Raw genomic sequence first — 17029 nt, forward strand, 5'->3', positions numbered from 1 at the left:
GGTAATGTAGTAGTACACACAGGAAATACAGGATCCTGCTCTAGTTTATCTACACACACACACACACACACACACACACACACACACACACACATGCACACACACAACACACACACACACACACACACACACATATATATATATATATACATGCATATATATATATGAATGCTTATTTATTTATTTTTTTAAACGACTTTATTTTACAAAACAAAGATAAATGTACAGATTTTAAACATTTTTTGCTTAAAATTATACTTTTTTGTCAGTACTGTTTTCTCTGACATTAAAATAATTTTTCACATAAAACCATGTGAATATATTTTTTTTAGTCAGTACTTGATTTTTTTCAAGGGCCCAACAGTACGCATTGAAAACCCAATAGATACAATAAGTGGAAAGTACATGCAAAACAAAACAAAACATGGAAACAGTCAAAGTCTTCTTGTTTGTAAATATATGTATATTTTTTGTTTTCTTTATTTTTTGGACTTCATACAGTCTGTGAGTTGTTTCTGGGGGAGTGCAAGCCTCTGGGGTTAGCATTCCACTATCAGTGACTGCATATTATGTCTGTTCTTTTGTGACTGGGTTATCTCACTCAGGATGATATTCTCTAGATGCAGCCATTTTCTTAAGAATTTGGTTAAGTCATTGTTTCTGGTGGCTGAGTAGTATTCCATTGTGTATATGTACCACAATTTTTGTATCCATTCATTTTCTGAAGGACATCTGGGTTCCTTCCAGCTTCTGGCTATTATAAATAGAACCGCTATGAACATTGTGGTGCATATATCTTTGTTGTGTATTAAAGTGTCTCTGGGGCATATGCCCAGAAGTGGAATAGCTGGGTCTTCAGGTAGTACTATATCCAATTTTCTGAGGTATCGCCAGACAGATTTTCAGAGTGGTTGTATTAGCTTGCAACCCCACCAACAGTGGAGAAGTGTTCCTCTTTCTCCGCAGCCTCGCCAGCATCTGCTGTCATCTGAGTTTTGGAATACTAAAAGCAGTAAGGGAAAAAGGTCAGGTAACATATAAAGGCAGACCAATCAGACTCACACCCGATTTCTCAACAGAGACTATTAAAGCTAGAAGAGTCTGGACAGACATCATGCACTCCTTAAGAGAGCACAAGTGCCAGCCCAAGCTGCTATACCCAGCAAAACTATCAATTACCATCAATGGAGAGACGAAGATATTTCAAGACAAATCAAAATTCACACAATATCTGACCACAAACCTAGAACTACAACGAATTATAGTTGGAAAACCCAATACAATGAGGGAAAATACAGCCTAGTAAGAACAAGAAAACCGCTAAACAAGAAAACTAAAAGAAGAAAAAAAACACAGACACAACTCAACCCAAAAAAGCAATAATAGCAGGAAACATAAACAATATTCCTTGATATCTAATAACATAAATGGTCTCAACTCCCCAATAAAGAGACATAGACTATCAGACTGGATACATAAACAAAATCCAGCCTTTTGCTGCATACAGGAAACTCATCTCAGAGACAAAGACAGACACTATCTCAGAGTAAAAGGGTGGGAAAAAAACTTCCAAGCAAACAGCTCCAAGAAGCAAGCTGGAGTGTCTATTCTAATATCAAATAAAGTAAATTTCTAACCAAAAGTTATCAAAAAAGATAAGGAAGGACACTTTTTACTCATTACCGGGGAAATCTGTCAGGAGGAACTCTCAATCCTTAACATATATGCTCCAAATAAAAAATCACCCACATTCATAAAAGAAACCCTACTAAAGCTCAAAAAAATACATCTCACCCCAAACAATAATAGTGGGAGACTTTAATACCCCACTCTCACCAATGGACAGATCAGGGAAACAGAAACTGAACAAGGACACTGCAAAACTAGCTTATTTATTTTTACATCTCAAATGCAACCCTCAAGGCCCTCCTCTCCTCACTTTCCATCTGCCTCTGAGAGAAAGCCCTGTCCCTATTAGTCTACAATGATGCATCAAGCTCTTCAAGATCAGGCACTTCCTATCACACTGAGAACAGACCTAGGAACATTATGCAACATATGACTGGGACCTGCCAATTCATGCTCATAGATTAGTGTCTCAATCTCTCCTCAAGACTGGCTCAGTATGACAGTGGTCCAGATTAGGTGACAAGTGTTAGTATTTCTTTTAGAGTGCCTTCTTTTGAGGTCCTTTAATTCTTTCCTAACTCTTCCACGGACCTCTTTTTAATTTATATCTGAGGTTTCTGCCTCTTTGTCCATTACCTGCTGGGTTAGGATTTCTATCATCTTCTATCTTAAGCTCCTTTTTGTACTATCAATATAGCATCATTAATAGTGTAAGGTATTTTCATGATGTACAGAGAATTAAGCCAGCTTCCCCCACATAAACAAGGCTTTCTACAATCACTTATTAAACTGTTCCTAAGCTTCATGCCACACTGCCCTGCTGCACCTTCTGTCTAACTTTTTCTTGTTCTGTCCTATGATCTGTAGCTACACTGTTTAATTCGTGTTCCTGAATCCTCTCTTTTCCCAAAGTATCTCTCCTCCTTCTTTCTGCCTCATTACATTTGCCATAATATTTATTGTTTAATATATAATTTCAGGACATTCTCTTCAAAGACAATTAGCAAATCTTTTTTATTTGTTTTATTTTGATACATGTTCTCTTTTAGAACCATGAAGGTCAAAAACATGGAAGTAGAGCAGACTGGTCTTGAACTCACATATAATTGCCTATATCAATCCAGAGCACTTGGATTAATCATGTATACTACCAAACATAGCCACACAGACCCTTTTGTAGCACATTTTAGTTTTATGCCATGTTGATACAAGCTGGAGTTATCTCAAAGAAGGAATTATAAATTGTGAAATTACCTCCATACCTGGTGTATAGGCAAACTTGTAGGAGATATTTAAAAATTAGGGCTTGATGTGAGACTGATGTAGCTCATTTTGTGTGTTCATACTCAGGGGTGGTAGTCTTATATTGGGTTAGTATGAAATCATTTTGAGAAATCCATGGTTAGAAAAAAAATTGTGAAGTCCCTCTCCATGGTCTCTTCAAAGTTTCTGTTTTCCAGGTTCCAGTATGGCTTGAATTCCTCTTCTGCCATTTTCTTTCAAAAATGAACAGTGATATAAAAATATAAGTCAAATAAACCCTTCCCTCCACAAGTGGTAAGGTAATAATATTTCATCACAGGAAGGAAAACCCTGACAAAGATAGAAAGTGTTACTGTTCCTCCTACTTATGTATGTTTTGTACAGATAATTCTAACCTAATATTTTTATTCACAAGGTCATGTCATATGTGTGTATGTATACAAAGTTTATGAGTATGAATGTTCTTATGTATGCAGGGATATGTATTTTCATTTGCCTGTAGTTATCCATGTGTGTGTGTTTGTCAGTACTCATATAAGTTTGCATGTCAAGAGTTCAGCCGCTATCTATATATATTGTCTCCAGTTTTTTTTTTTTTTTTTTACTTTTGAAAGTCATAAACATTTTTTTTTTCTTATAATGAATTATCATCTACTATTAATTGAAACTGTGGTAATGGCATTATGAAATATTCTAACATTAATATATCACATAAGTATCAAATTAAGAAAAGTACAATAGATATATAAATAGACAGATAGATAAAGAACCTCATTAATCCACTTAATGTATACACTAATAGTGTCTTTAGATAGACGTTGTAGTTTTTTTTTTTTTTTTTTTTGTCAGTACTTGATTTTTTTCAAGGGCCCGACAGTATGCATTGAAAACCCAATAGTTACAATAAGCTTAAAGTACATGAAAAACAAAACGAAATATGGAAACAGTCAAAGTCTCCTTGTTTGTAAATATATGTATATTTTTTGTTTTCTTTATTTCTTGGACTTCATACAGTCTGTGAGTTGTTTCTGGGGGAGTGCAAGCCTCTGGGGTTAGCATCCCACTATCAGTGACTGCATATTATGTCTGTTCTTTTGTGACTGGGTTATCTCACTCAGGATGATATTCTCTAGATGCAGCCATTTTCTTAAGAATTAGGTTAAGTCATTGTTTCTGGTGGCTGAATAGTATTCCATTGTGTATATGTACCACAATTTTTGTATCCATTCATCTTCTGAAGGACATCTGGGTTCCTTCAAGCTTCTGGCTATTATAAATAGAACCGCTATGAACATTGTGGTGCATATATCTTTGTTGTGTATTAAAGTGTCTCTGGGGTATATGCCCAGAAGTGGAATAGCTGGGTCTTCAGGTAGTACTATATCCAATTTTCTGAGGTATCGCCAGACAGATTTCCAGAGTGGTTGAATTAGCTTGCAACCCCACCAACAGTAAAGAAGTGTTCCTCTTTCTCCGCAGCCTTGCCAGCATCTGCTGTCATCTGAGTTTTGGATCTTGGCCAATCTGACTGGTGTGAGGTGGAATTTTAGGGTTGTTTTGATTTGCATTTCCCTGATGGCTAAGAATGTGGAGCACTTCCTCAGATGTTTCTTGGCCATTAGGTGTTCCTCAACTGAAAACCTTTTATTTAGCTCTGTACCCCATTTTTTAATAGGGTTATTTGATTATCTGGTGTCTAGCTTTTTGAGTTCCTTTTATACCTTTGATATTAGGCCTCTATCTGATGTGGTGTTGGTAAAGATCTTTTCCCATTCTGTTGGTTGCCGTTTTGATTTCTTGACGATATCCTTAGCCTTACAGAATCTTTGCAATCTCATTAAGTCCCATTTGTTAATCTTTGACCTTAGAGCTTGAGCCATTGGTGCTTTGTTCAGGAAATTTTCTCCTGTGCCTATGTGTTCTAAGGTTTTCCCTACTTTCTCATCTAATAGTTTCAGTGTATCTGGTTTAATGTGGAGATCTTTTATCCACTTATACTTGAGCTTTGTACAAAGAGATAAGAAAGGGTCTATTTTTTATTCTTTTGCATGCTGAGTGCCAGTTGGACCAGCACCATTTGTTGAATAGCCTGTCCTTTTTCCATTGAATATTTACTGCTCCTTTGTCAAAATTCAGGTGACCATATACATGAGGGCTCATTTCTGGATATTCTATTCTGTTCCATTGATCCACATGCCCATTTCTGTACCAGTACCATGTAGTTTTCAACACAATTGCCTTGTAATATAACTTGAGGTCAGAGATAGTGATTCCCGCAGTTGGTTTTTTGTTGTTGAGGATGAATTTCGCTATTCTAGGTCTTTTGTTATCCCTTGATTTCCTTCTTTAGATGTTTGAAGAGTCCAAATATCCAAGGTATACAAAGAACTCAAAAAGCTATACACTAGAGAATCAAATAACCCTATTAAAAATCGGGTACAGAGCTAAACATAATGTTCTCAACTGAGGAATATCGAATGGCTGAGAAACATCTAACTGACTCAATTGTATTTGTATACATTTATTCAAAAATGTTTAAATTTTTTTTCTTTTATCTTTGTCTTTTAAAATTAAGTTTAAAAAAACATTTCTGCATAAAACGATTTTAATGGAACTGCTGATTTCACAGAATGAAATTGACTGGTAAGGAATATTTAAGTGATACTTTTGAACCTCTAATATAAATTATGGTGTTTTGTGTATTTTAATTCATTAATAAAGGAAATATGTAGATCATTCTCATTATTATGCAAATAGAATAGCATAATTTTTTAATAAAATTCTTAGAGTAAATTGCCTATTTCCATTTTCTGGGAAATCAATTTTATGGAAGGACCTCAGACCCATCCTTTTCCAAAAAACAAAAAAAACTGTGCTTTACTACCCTAGTTCAAGCCATCACTATCTTCCAGTAAGGACCACTATCTTCCAGTCTAAGTTATCAGAATCTGCCAATCCTAAACAACACTATCTACCAGCCTAAAGCATCACTATATTCTAATCTAAGGGTATTTTAAGCAAGATGCCATTTTCTTCAAGGCAGTCTGTCTTCAGAGACACTGGAATTTGAGAAAGCTATGTCACTCTATGATATCAAAAAGGAGTAAGCAGGGAACATCGTGGAGAATTTAATCTTTTGGTTTAATGCATTTTTGTTTTATGCAAACAAACATACCTGAATCGCCTCATCTATACACCATAGTGTAAGAGTTGATTCAGTGAATTCTAGACATCCCAAAAAGTGAGAACAAGTTCTTTCTACCCTGACCTAACAATTTTAAGCCTTTCTAAAGGACAGTTGGCTTTTTGTCAAAACAGTCCACCAAACTTTTCCTTTCGTGTCTTCGCCTAAACTTACCTGAGAGGATTTATATAAGATGCTTCTAGAACATCTTCTAAATGCGCAAACAGTCTTGGTAAAGTCAGTCAGTCAGACAGAGAGATAGACAGGCATATCCCACATCTTCTCCCCCACAGAGTACAGTGAAGATTTAATAGGAGTAAAACATGTTACAGTCACAAAAGATAGGATTCTGATTTGAAGGACATGAATAGAGTGTTCTGTAGTCTCTGGCATCATTATTGGTGTGTATGTGATTGTAGAATTCCTAGTTTCATTTCCTCTCTTGCTTTGAACTAGTCATATTTGAAGACATTGATAGCGGTACTGTTTTTTTTTTTTTTTCTTTTATAATAATTCATTTGTTTGCTCTGATTTTCAAAACTTGAGTACTTTGTCCAGTAAAGAACCCCATCAAAGCCATGTGGTATTCAGATATGGCAGCATTTAAGACATTTTCTGGTTATATTAAAAAGCATTCTAAGATGTTGGTGACATGAGACAAGATGAGTATAATCAGAAAGTAATTTTTCATGGAAGAAATTTTTACAAAATGATGTCATTATAGAATTGGTTTGACTTGGGGATGGAGCAAAGACTTTAGAGTTAATAGCAGATAGTGATCATATAGAAGAAACCTCCATTTTGGTTTCTAGTACTTCTAATTGGTAGCTCACAATTATTTGCAGCTCCAGGTCCAGAGAGATCTAATGCCTCTGGCCCCCATGGGCATCTGTGCTCATGCAAGCATATCTCCCAACCTCCAACACAATGAAAAATAAAGCAACAATGAATGAACAAATGAGTGAATGAATGATTCATTTACTTTTATTTATTAGCTGAAACTCTATCAAATATAGGATGACTAACATATACATAAAAATTTAGATCTGTCATACCAGTGATAAACTAAGAGGGCTCTGATACGTACCTCAGAGGATTTTGATGTGAAGCTGCTTGCCTTTCCTCTCAGCATCCAAGAAAGAGTATGTAGACAATGTCATCAGAGTATATGAGCCAAGAAAATAGGTGGCCATTCTTATTCCTTCTGAGACAGTCTTCACAGCCTCAGAGCACCTTAGCGATCACATTCTGCTAGAAAAGGCACAGAGTTCAGTTCAGATTCACACTGAGAAGACTAGCAATGCATCCACAGCTGTATTTAATCTACCACTGTATGTGTGCTTACATGTATGTATGTGTATTTATGTAATTAAGAGCAGGTTTATTTGACTTAATTCAAAAGGTGTTTAGAGCTAGCTAACTGTGTGTTGTCTATTTTCTATTAAAAAAGAAATTATATAATCCCTAATATACAATATGTAATCAGAAATGGCATGTTACTCTGAGAGACATCTTAATATATGAATATTCATATGAAATCACACATATGTTTTTTTAACACTTCAATACTTGTTTATCACAGCTTGAAATATTAATGGAGCCTCTAAAATGGTAAATGCAGAGAGTATACTGGAATTTTCTTCAAAAAACCCACCTAAACTATGACATCTGTGAAGACTCTTTCGGTTGAATGTTGTGTTGAATGGAGTGATCAGTAAACTTACCAGAGTTGCAACTGAATGGAAAGTATGGAATTTATTGCATCTTTTAAAATTTGATTATATAAGTATCATGCATATTAACTATTGCTATTATGTAAAATGAGTCCTATACTAATTACTTCATATGGGCAGTATTTGTTTCTTATTTTTTGTGAATATTAAGGTGATGATCGTCTCAAATATTACATATTCATAAAAGCCCAACAACAAAATTTTGGCCACTCCTTAACCACATTCTTAGTGTGCATTATACAAAAGTAAAACAACAGGGAATTATGTCAAGGCCAATATAATATTTCCTTTCTTTTTAAAGTAAATTGTTCTGTTTATTTATACAACCAATACTTCTTTTCCCAGTAACCCAGCCCACATTCATTCATTCCATTACCAATCTTTCATCTTTGAGAGTATGATTCCCTCATCCAAGCTCTAACACCACCCAAACAATCCATCAGACATCACAATTCTCTGGGGCATCAGATCTTCTTAAGATTAGGAGCATCCTATGCTGCTGTGAACAGAATATTCAATCATCTGCTCCATCATATACGCTGGGGTCCAGCTGCCATTCCTTGTATACACTTTGGACCTTGGCTCATTATCTTGGAGCTCTGAGTGCCAGAGCTTCTGAACACTGGTGTTCTTCTAATGATGTTTGAATTGTCTTCAGATCCTTTGATACTTCCAATAACTCTTTAATAAGAGGGTCCCAACATTAGGAAGTGTTTTCTGTAAGAATATTTATCTCGTTTTCAGTTTCTCATGAAGCCTATTATGTGAGAGCCATGCCATGTCCCTGTTTACAAGCACAACATGGAATCATTGGTAATATACAGATTGAAGGGCTGGAATCAAACTCTAATATTTCTTATTCATATATGTGGAATTGAGTTACATCTTACCTTCCTATAGATTTTAATGAGGAATGAAAGAAATACTTTGATCCCTAGTGTACTGTAGAGACTTATACCTAAAAGGTGACAATAATGATCAAGAAACAGTTATAATAACATGCCACCTATTTTCCTTTATCTACTTCATGTACCAGTAAAATAAATATGGATTTCTCCAGAATCATGGAATATGCTAGATGCCTGTGGAAACACAACATTGTGTTGTTTTATTTATTTCATTATTTACCTAACATATATATGTATATACATATATACATATATGTATATATATATGTGTGTGTGTGTGTGTGTGTGTGTATGTGTGTTTGTATATACATATTTTTCTAACTATCAGCTAGCTATCAGCTATTTATGTATTTTAAACAAATGAGTTCAACTAGTTCTGGCAACTTGTACATTATATAAACTCATCCAAACAACATTGTTGTGACCTCAAGATATATCTATTTCTATCCTACATTCATCCACTGCAAGTATTCTCAAGGCATGGTAAAGAAACTCATTTTAAGTAGACATTCCTTGTTTAAAGTTTGATTTCACTTGATTTTGTGTAGGTTTTGTGTTGGCGACCAGCTCCAAGAAAAAATATGTCCCAAGAAAAAAAGTGTAGCAGGATGTGAGAGACCAACTGAAGTGAAAAACAGCTCTAATATTTTCTGAGCAACAGAATATACTTTGTAGTGTCTGAACTCAGACGAGGAATCAAGGTTTCAAAAGAGTACAAGGTTAAGTTATATTTTCTAGAGCAAAAATTCCATCATTACTTATTTGCACTTTGAAGGATTTCTAAGCCATAATTATGCAAGGACAGTGAAGAAAAAGGATTGTTTAAAAGATTTTATACTAAGGTTAAATATTCCCAACAATTGAGCTGTCTAAGACAAAATTTAGGTAAGTGAGAATTTCAGACCTGTTCTCCACTCTCTCAGTGCCTTTTAGTTAAAGATACTACATAGTGTGCTTAAGGAAAAATGAATACATTACTTGTGATTATAAAAAGCAATGCAAAAACTGAATTGCTTAATTATATCATATAACAATCTTTATTTCTTATTTTCTTTTTTATTTCTTATAAATGTTTCTCTAACATGCTCTTCACTGAAAATTCACCATCCTTTTTAGAAAAGTGCTTAAAAAATTACTGGCATTATTGTTTCAATATATTTCAGCAAAATGTAACAGACATTTAATTAATTAACCTATGTTATTAGATTTATGACCTACTGAACTTTTTTGGATATTGTTTCTTTTAAAACATTCACTAAGGTTGATATTATCATTATAAAAAATGAATGAAATGATGTCCACATTTGGGTCCCAGATGCAACCTCTCGGGTCAAGGTTAAGACATTCATGCGACGATTTTCTTAACCAGGCAATTTTTTTGATGCTATATCATTATTTGCTCCCCTATATCTCTGCAGTAGACTATCTCTCAACACCAAGCTTCTTGTTGTTAACAAAGGCAAAACTAAATAATTAACAAGAGTAATTTTTAAGATAATTTTTAAAACAACCTGAGCCACACACTCATTGCTGAATGGTGGAACTTTGACACAAAATCTTATTAAAGTTATATTTCTGTCTTGCAGCCTCATTAGCAATTCTGTCAATAGTTGGGCATCTGTTATATATGATTATTGGTGAATTCACTGGGGAATAGCACACCATTTCAGAATAAAAAATATTTCCCAAATTTCCTATACAATTTTCTACTTTTATATTCAAATTATATCCCCTTTCCTACTTGTATTCTTCCTTATTTCAACAGATGAGTACAGCTTTTACATCAGAGACAGAGAAAAATATGGGCAGATACATAGGTAATACATCAAACTCACTGATGTGGAAGATTTTTATTCCTGGAAGAGATTTCTGTGTCCAATGGTGAAGAGGGGAAATTATGACCATGTTTTTTTTTTTTTTTTTTTTTTTTCTTTTCTTTTCTTTTAGATGTTTAACCAACTCTTACTTACCAGAATTCTAGAATTAGGGTCAGTCTGCCCATAAGTGTGAATGAAAAACCTTGTTAACTGCATCTGTTTAAGGCCCTGTTATTTTTCCATCTGTGGAACAGACAGACAATGCTGGGAGAAGAAACAGGTTGAGTTTCGTTGAACTCCAAAATAGATTATGAAAATAAACAAGAAAGGGAGGTGTTTACTGAACTTCGAGATTTGGGAATGCACTCTTCATTCATTCTACCACAGTGGAACAGGCTTACAGTGCTCTAGCCATGCCCTAAGTCCCACCTCCACAGAAGAAGGTGATGTGGACAGTAGCCTGGTCTGTCAGTCCCTAATTCCCTCTCCTGCATGAATACCTAAGCCCTAGGGGAAAAAAGTTATACCTAATAAGAGAGGCCAACCATTGCGAAGCAGGTGGTTGGAATGCACACTCTTTAAAAAGACAGAACAAAGGAGAGAAAGGTGAGGAAAAGGAAAGCACACATGTTGAGATATTTTCTTGTCTCTGGGTTTCCTTGTTCCCTCACGGCTTCAAGGTAATTCTTTTTAAGTACTTTTTGCCTCCTCTGCATTGCTTTTGAGAGACAGGACAGATTAACTTGCCCCACCAGCAGGATTTATTTTCTGCACCCTGCTGAAAATTGACAAGAGTTCATAAACCCAGACAGAATAGCAGTGCCCAATTTGGGGTTTTTTTTCCAGGATTTCAGCTTGAGTTCCTGCACACTACTCTGAAAGCACCAGAAATAGCATTTCCTCAGACTGGCTTTGTGAAGCTGAACTCGCTTACATGGCCTGTGTGTGATTGATCATGCTCCCACAATTATCCATCTAAAGGAGGTCAGGTTTTATATAATCTAAATTCTCAATATTACTATGCATGTGGACACCCATCCATGATTTATATGTTAAACTTTATTTAAGTTAAAATATCTGAATGACAATCAGGGAAAAACAACATGATTGTACTTAATTTTCAACAGCCCCCTCAAAGGTGAGAGTTAAGTGTTCACCATGATTAGTATATAAAGAAACCCAAGTAAGATTTTAATCCTGCAAAATAAATACAGGAAAAAGTTCTCTAAGAATGGATGTGTGTAGTTAGATCTTTTATAGCTGTGAGATATTTTTATTTAAATTATCCAGAGAGTAGGAGCATGCATGTTGAAAAATAAAATAATTTCCTTGGAATAAGGGTATAGTGTAACTACCTGAGATACATCAACAAAGGTCGATATGGACAGTCACTCTTTTGCCTAAATTTGGTCTAACCTATACTAGGATTTTAGGACAATAAGCCATGAATAGCAAAGGGAAGAAACTGAAGTTTAAGCTGTTTGTCAATAGATAAATGTTTAAATTTATCAATAATTCAGTTTTCAGTAGACATGATGTTATCTGATGGCTAATAAGCAATATCTAGTGTAATAAGTTCAATGTTGAAAGAGTCTAGGAATCCTAATGGGGGGATTTTAATGGATTAGGAACAACAGTTTTGATTTGGTGTAGAAAAAAACTGTTAGTAGATAACTACCCTTAGGTGAGGTAATTCTCCAGAGCAACATGGATACTAGTAGGTTTTCCATTTGCTTCCAAAGAGGGCTCAGAGAAAAAGGTCTGGAATTTCGGCCTCATACATTTACCACCACAGTGATAATGCATGGTTAGAAATATGTGCCTTTAATTTCCCATTGTCCAAATATGGGATAAAATATAACAACTCTAAATGATATAAAGGAAACAGGATCAGTGTATATTTGTTTGGACTGTCTTGCAGATGTAAGTTAAACAGTTGAAAAAGGCCTGCTTATCTTGTGCCTCTTTTTCTTTCAGCCTCTCTTTTTTGATTGTATCTGCAAAGATTGTATCTGCAAACACACCAGAAAAAAATATTAATATAAAAACTAAATATGTGACTCATTGTATCTTCTCTACAGCACTAAGTTACTAATTCACTAGTCCCAAGTTAGGTCCTACACAAGCCTTACCAATAAAAACCAAACACAAACAAACAAATAACAAATTTCATTGAACTACTTAATTTGTAGGTTAGACATCATAATATCTAAAATTGTTTTCATCCCTACTATACATAGTTATATAGATTTTTATTTAAATTTTAAGTTATTTTGACATTAACAAATAAAGGATTCTGCCATCAATATAATCAATATATATAAAGTGAAATGTTCACCTATTGTGTTTGTTTACTTAAATTTTGTGAATCTGATAAAATGTGTAAAAGATAACACTTGCTTCCTTAAACTTATTCCACTAAGTCCACTCCTAATTTTTTCCTGTGCCAAAATTCTCTATCACTTAAATCTACTATACTTCCATTTATCTTTAGAAAAAAAAATAACCGATCTTGAAAGAATAAGTTACAGAGATATAAGTGCACAAACCTCATATTATTTTCTAAGCTAGGGAACATAGTAAGGTTAAAAATAAATCTTGAAAACAGGCATAACCAGGATAAAACTACCCAAAAGGAATAGAAAACATGTAGAAGATAGTGAAGGCAGGGTTACCATAAAAACACAGCCCATACTAATCTATTTAGTAGATCGCTTATCTCAGAGGCAGAAAAGTGGACAACAGATGCTGTATGTTTCTCAATTAAAAACTCTGCAGAAAAAATATTGTTGTCCAGCTTTGTGTTCTTCTTGGACTCCATCTTCAAAAGTGGGGCAATATCTCATAGTCTTTTGCCACCAAAAGTTTTTTTAATGGCATTTCCTATAGACAAAAAACAATTTTTGACGTTATGAAATTTTAATGCAATTGGTAAAATTAATTATTTTGAGAGTTTTCCTTATAAGTCACAGAGTAGTTACTTCAGGTTAGGAACACTTGGTCAGTAGAGGACGGTGAATGTGAACAAAGGAGGTAAGGTACTAGGGCTCTGTATTCAGACTGCTCGGTTCTGAGCACTTGTTGTTATTCCTTTATAAATTCTGGACAACCATGTTTCACATTATGGATTTTATACAGTTTAAACATTATCCTATTCCACACACTACATTTGTATGTTTAACACTCTATTATTTTACAACTCTTCAGAACTATATAATTAAGATGTTTATAAAGGTATGAAATGGCTTTAATCTTAATGGGGATCAATATTATAGCAAAAGTCACCATGCCATATCAGGGATGATTGTTCCCTGTTATCTATTAGAACCATTAGACCTTTCACTCTGAGTTTGATAGCCCTTTTCAAAACAACTTACAACTTTCTTTTTTAAAGTTTCATAGTCTCTCACATTTTTCCTTTTGTAATCGTTACTTTTGTTAAAAGATGATATCCACGTTTTTGCACCAATGTTAGAGAAAGGTATGAAGATAGTGGGGGTGATATATGGCTCATTGGTGTTCTGAGAGGCGTGGAGGCAAGGAAGATGCCTATGGGAGGCCAATGTTCAAAATCCTTTCCTCTTAGTGAACAGCCACATAGTGTGGCATAGTACAGAACAGAGTTTATTCAGAGCATGGTAGAGATAAGCAGATAGTAGAGGAAGAGAAATAGAATAGAGGAATTGAAAAATGGAGGAGTAAATGTTGGCCATGAGCACATGGAGAGATTCTGGGGGAACAGAGTGGGAGGAGAGGACAATGGGTGGAGAAAAAGAGCAAAAGAGAACATGAGAGCAAGGGAACAGGAGAGAATTAGAGAACAAGAGAGAGAAGTGGGCAAGAGAGAGAGAGAGAGGAGGGAGCAAGCAACCCTTTTATAGTGTCAGACACCTGTGACCAAGCATACCTGTTGTTCTCAGATAAGTGATGTGTTGTGTTTACAGAATCCCAACAAAAGCTTACTAATCTTTTATACTCACCCTCAGGGTTGTGCAGTGAACTGAAGGAAGGTGGATATTGATACATAATTTATTTTTTCCTGGACCTGTCATTAGCAATTAGCAGAGTCTGAAATATATGACAACCATGTGTTTTTGTAGCTTACTCACAACGTTTGAAAGGAATATTGAAATGAGTAAACTATTTTCTGTTCACTCATTCTATAATTTGTGCTGAGATAAAGGTATGAATCTCTAAGAAGAATAAGTTATTTCCCAGAAATAACTCCATTCTCTTCCTCTAAGAGTTAAATGATGAAAGCCAATCTCAAATAAAAGAAATAACCAAACTTGAGAGTCAGATATGGCTGACAATTCTATTTTTTTCCTCTTAGATTTCTGTATTATTATTCTGAACTGGAATAAGTTTTGTTCAGTACTGACATTTTGTGAAACTTAGCTGTACTAACCAGTGAAATATCATCCAAGCATAGCTTAAACCAGTATTTCCATGCACACATAGAAGAGCAAAATGATACAAGACAGATTTTTCTGAGTATGAAATCTTATGTGCCCACTTTAGATACTATTCCTAAGAGTTGTGTGCCATTGTTTATAATATTGTGTGTACATGTGTATCTCTCTATGTGTGTAGGTGTGTGTGTGCATTCATGTGTGCATAAAATCTATCATTTATATTGGGAAATGACTTTTTTTTCAATTTTTAAGCCATTTCCTTCAATAAGCAGACAATCACCTAAAACTGTAAAGGTGTCCATGAGGCTGAAGTTTTTCTTTGAGCAAATATTGTGTATATTTTATATTTCTTTGATTTCTTGTCTAATGGGTGAGTTTTTGATAGTTATTTAGATATCTTAACAAGGGAAAGATAGAAACCCTTTCGTTAGATATGAGTTTAAGACAAAACTAAGAATGATTTTGATAGGAAAATTAAGGAAAACTTAGAGATAGAAAATGCTTTGGGCTACTGAAGCAATACTGAATATGGGAGTGAATGTTACAGAAGTAACTTTTACATACTTTTTTTCTTTCTTCAGGTGTGAACAGTAGGTGGAAGTTTGGTCAATTCAATGGGCATTCAGAGATGTCACTTATTTGAGGCAACTATGGCAGTATATAAAAAAAAGGTAAATCACAGGAAAAAATCTTTTCCCAATTGTTATTCATTGAAATTTCTGATTATGGGCAAATGTTTGGCTTATGCACTAGATCTAACACACCATGGAAAATGTATCATTGAATAGCTGGACAACCACGACAACTCTATCTGCGTGTAATGGAGTCTAACGTCTTTACTTATTTGTATATATGGAATAATTGCCCTTTCCCAGTTGTATGATTTATAAAGTTCCTTTCCCAATATGTTGCTTGCTGTTTTGTCCTCTTGACTGTGTCCTTTGCCTTACAGAAGCTTTGCAATTTCATGTTTTTGTCCTTTACAATTTAATTTATGTCCATTTGACATGTTTTTGTTATCTTATTGCTTTGGTAAATTCTGGCACTATAATATATAGATAATTAATTTAGATAATAAAAGAATGACAAATGAATATATACTTAAAAGGAAGAAATCAAAATATCACTATTTGCAGGCGATATAATGGTATACATAACAAAACACCCAAAACCAAGGGAGAGCTTATACAGCTGATAAACAACTTCAACAAAGGTGCTGGACATAATATTGTCTCAAACGAATTACTGAATTTCTTTACTCAAAAGAGGGAGAAGAGTATAAACTAAGAGGCACATGAAATATCTTCAAAAAATTGTAGAAGAAAAATTTCCTACTTTTAAGAATGAGATGACTTTCAGACCAATCTCACTTATGAACATTGATGCAAAAATACTCAACAAAATCCTTGCAAACCGATTCCAAGAACACATCAAAACGATCATTCATCATGACCAAGTAGGCTTCATCCGTGGGATGCAGGGATGGTTTAACATAAGGAAATCCATCAACGTAATCCACCATATAAACAAACTCAAAGACCAAAATCACATGGTCATCTCACTAGACTCTGAAAAAGCATTCGACAAAATCCAACACCACTTCATGTTAAAAGTCTTGGAAAGAACAGGAATCCAAGGCCCATACTTAAACATAATATAAGCAATATACAGAAAACAAACAGCCAACATCAAACTTAATGGCGAGAAACTTGAAGCAATCCCACTAAAATCAGGGACTCGACAACCTGCCCACTCTCCCCCTACCTATTCAACATAGTACGGGAAGTCCTGGCTGGAGCAATTAGACAGCAAAAGGAGATCAAAGGGATACAAATCGGAAAGGAAGGGATAAAAACATCACTCTTTGCAGATGACATGATAGTGTACTTGAGTGACCCCAAAAATTCCACCAGAGAACTCCTACAGCTGATTAACAAGTTCAGCAAAGTGGCTGGATACAAAATTAACTCAAACAAATCAGTAGCCTTCCTATACTCAAAGAACAAAATGTGGAGAAAGAAATTAGGGAAAAGGTACCCTTCACAATCGTTACAAAAACTATGAAATACCTTGTTGTGAC

This window comes from Micromys minutus, assembly GCF_963924665.1.
Source record: "Micromys minutus genome assembly, chromosome: 3".
Classification (NCBI taxonomy): domain Eukaryota; kingdom Metazoa; phylum Chordata; class Mammalia; order Rodentia; family Muridae; genus Micromys; species Micromys minutus.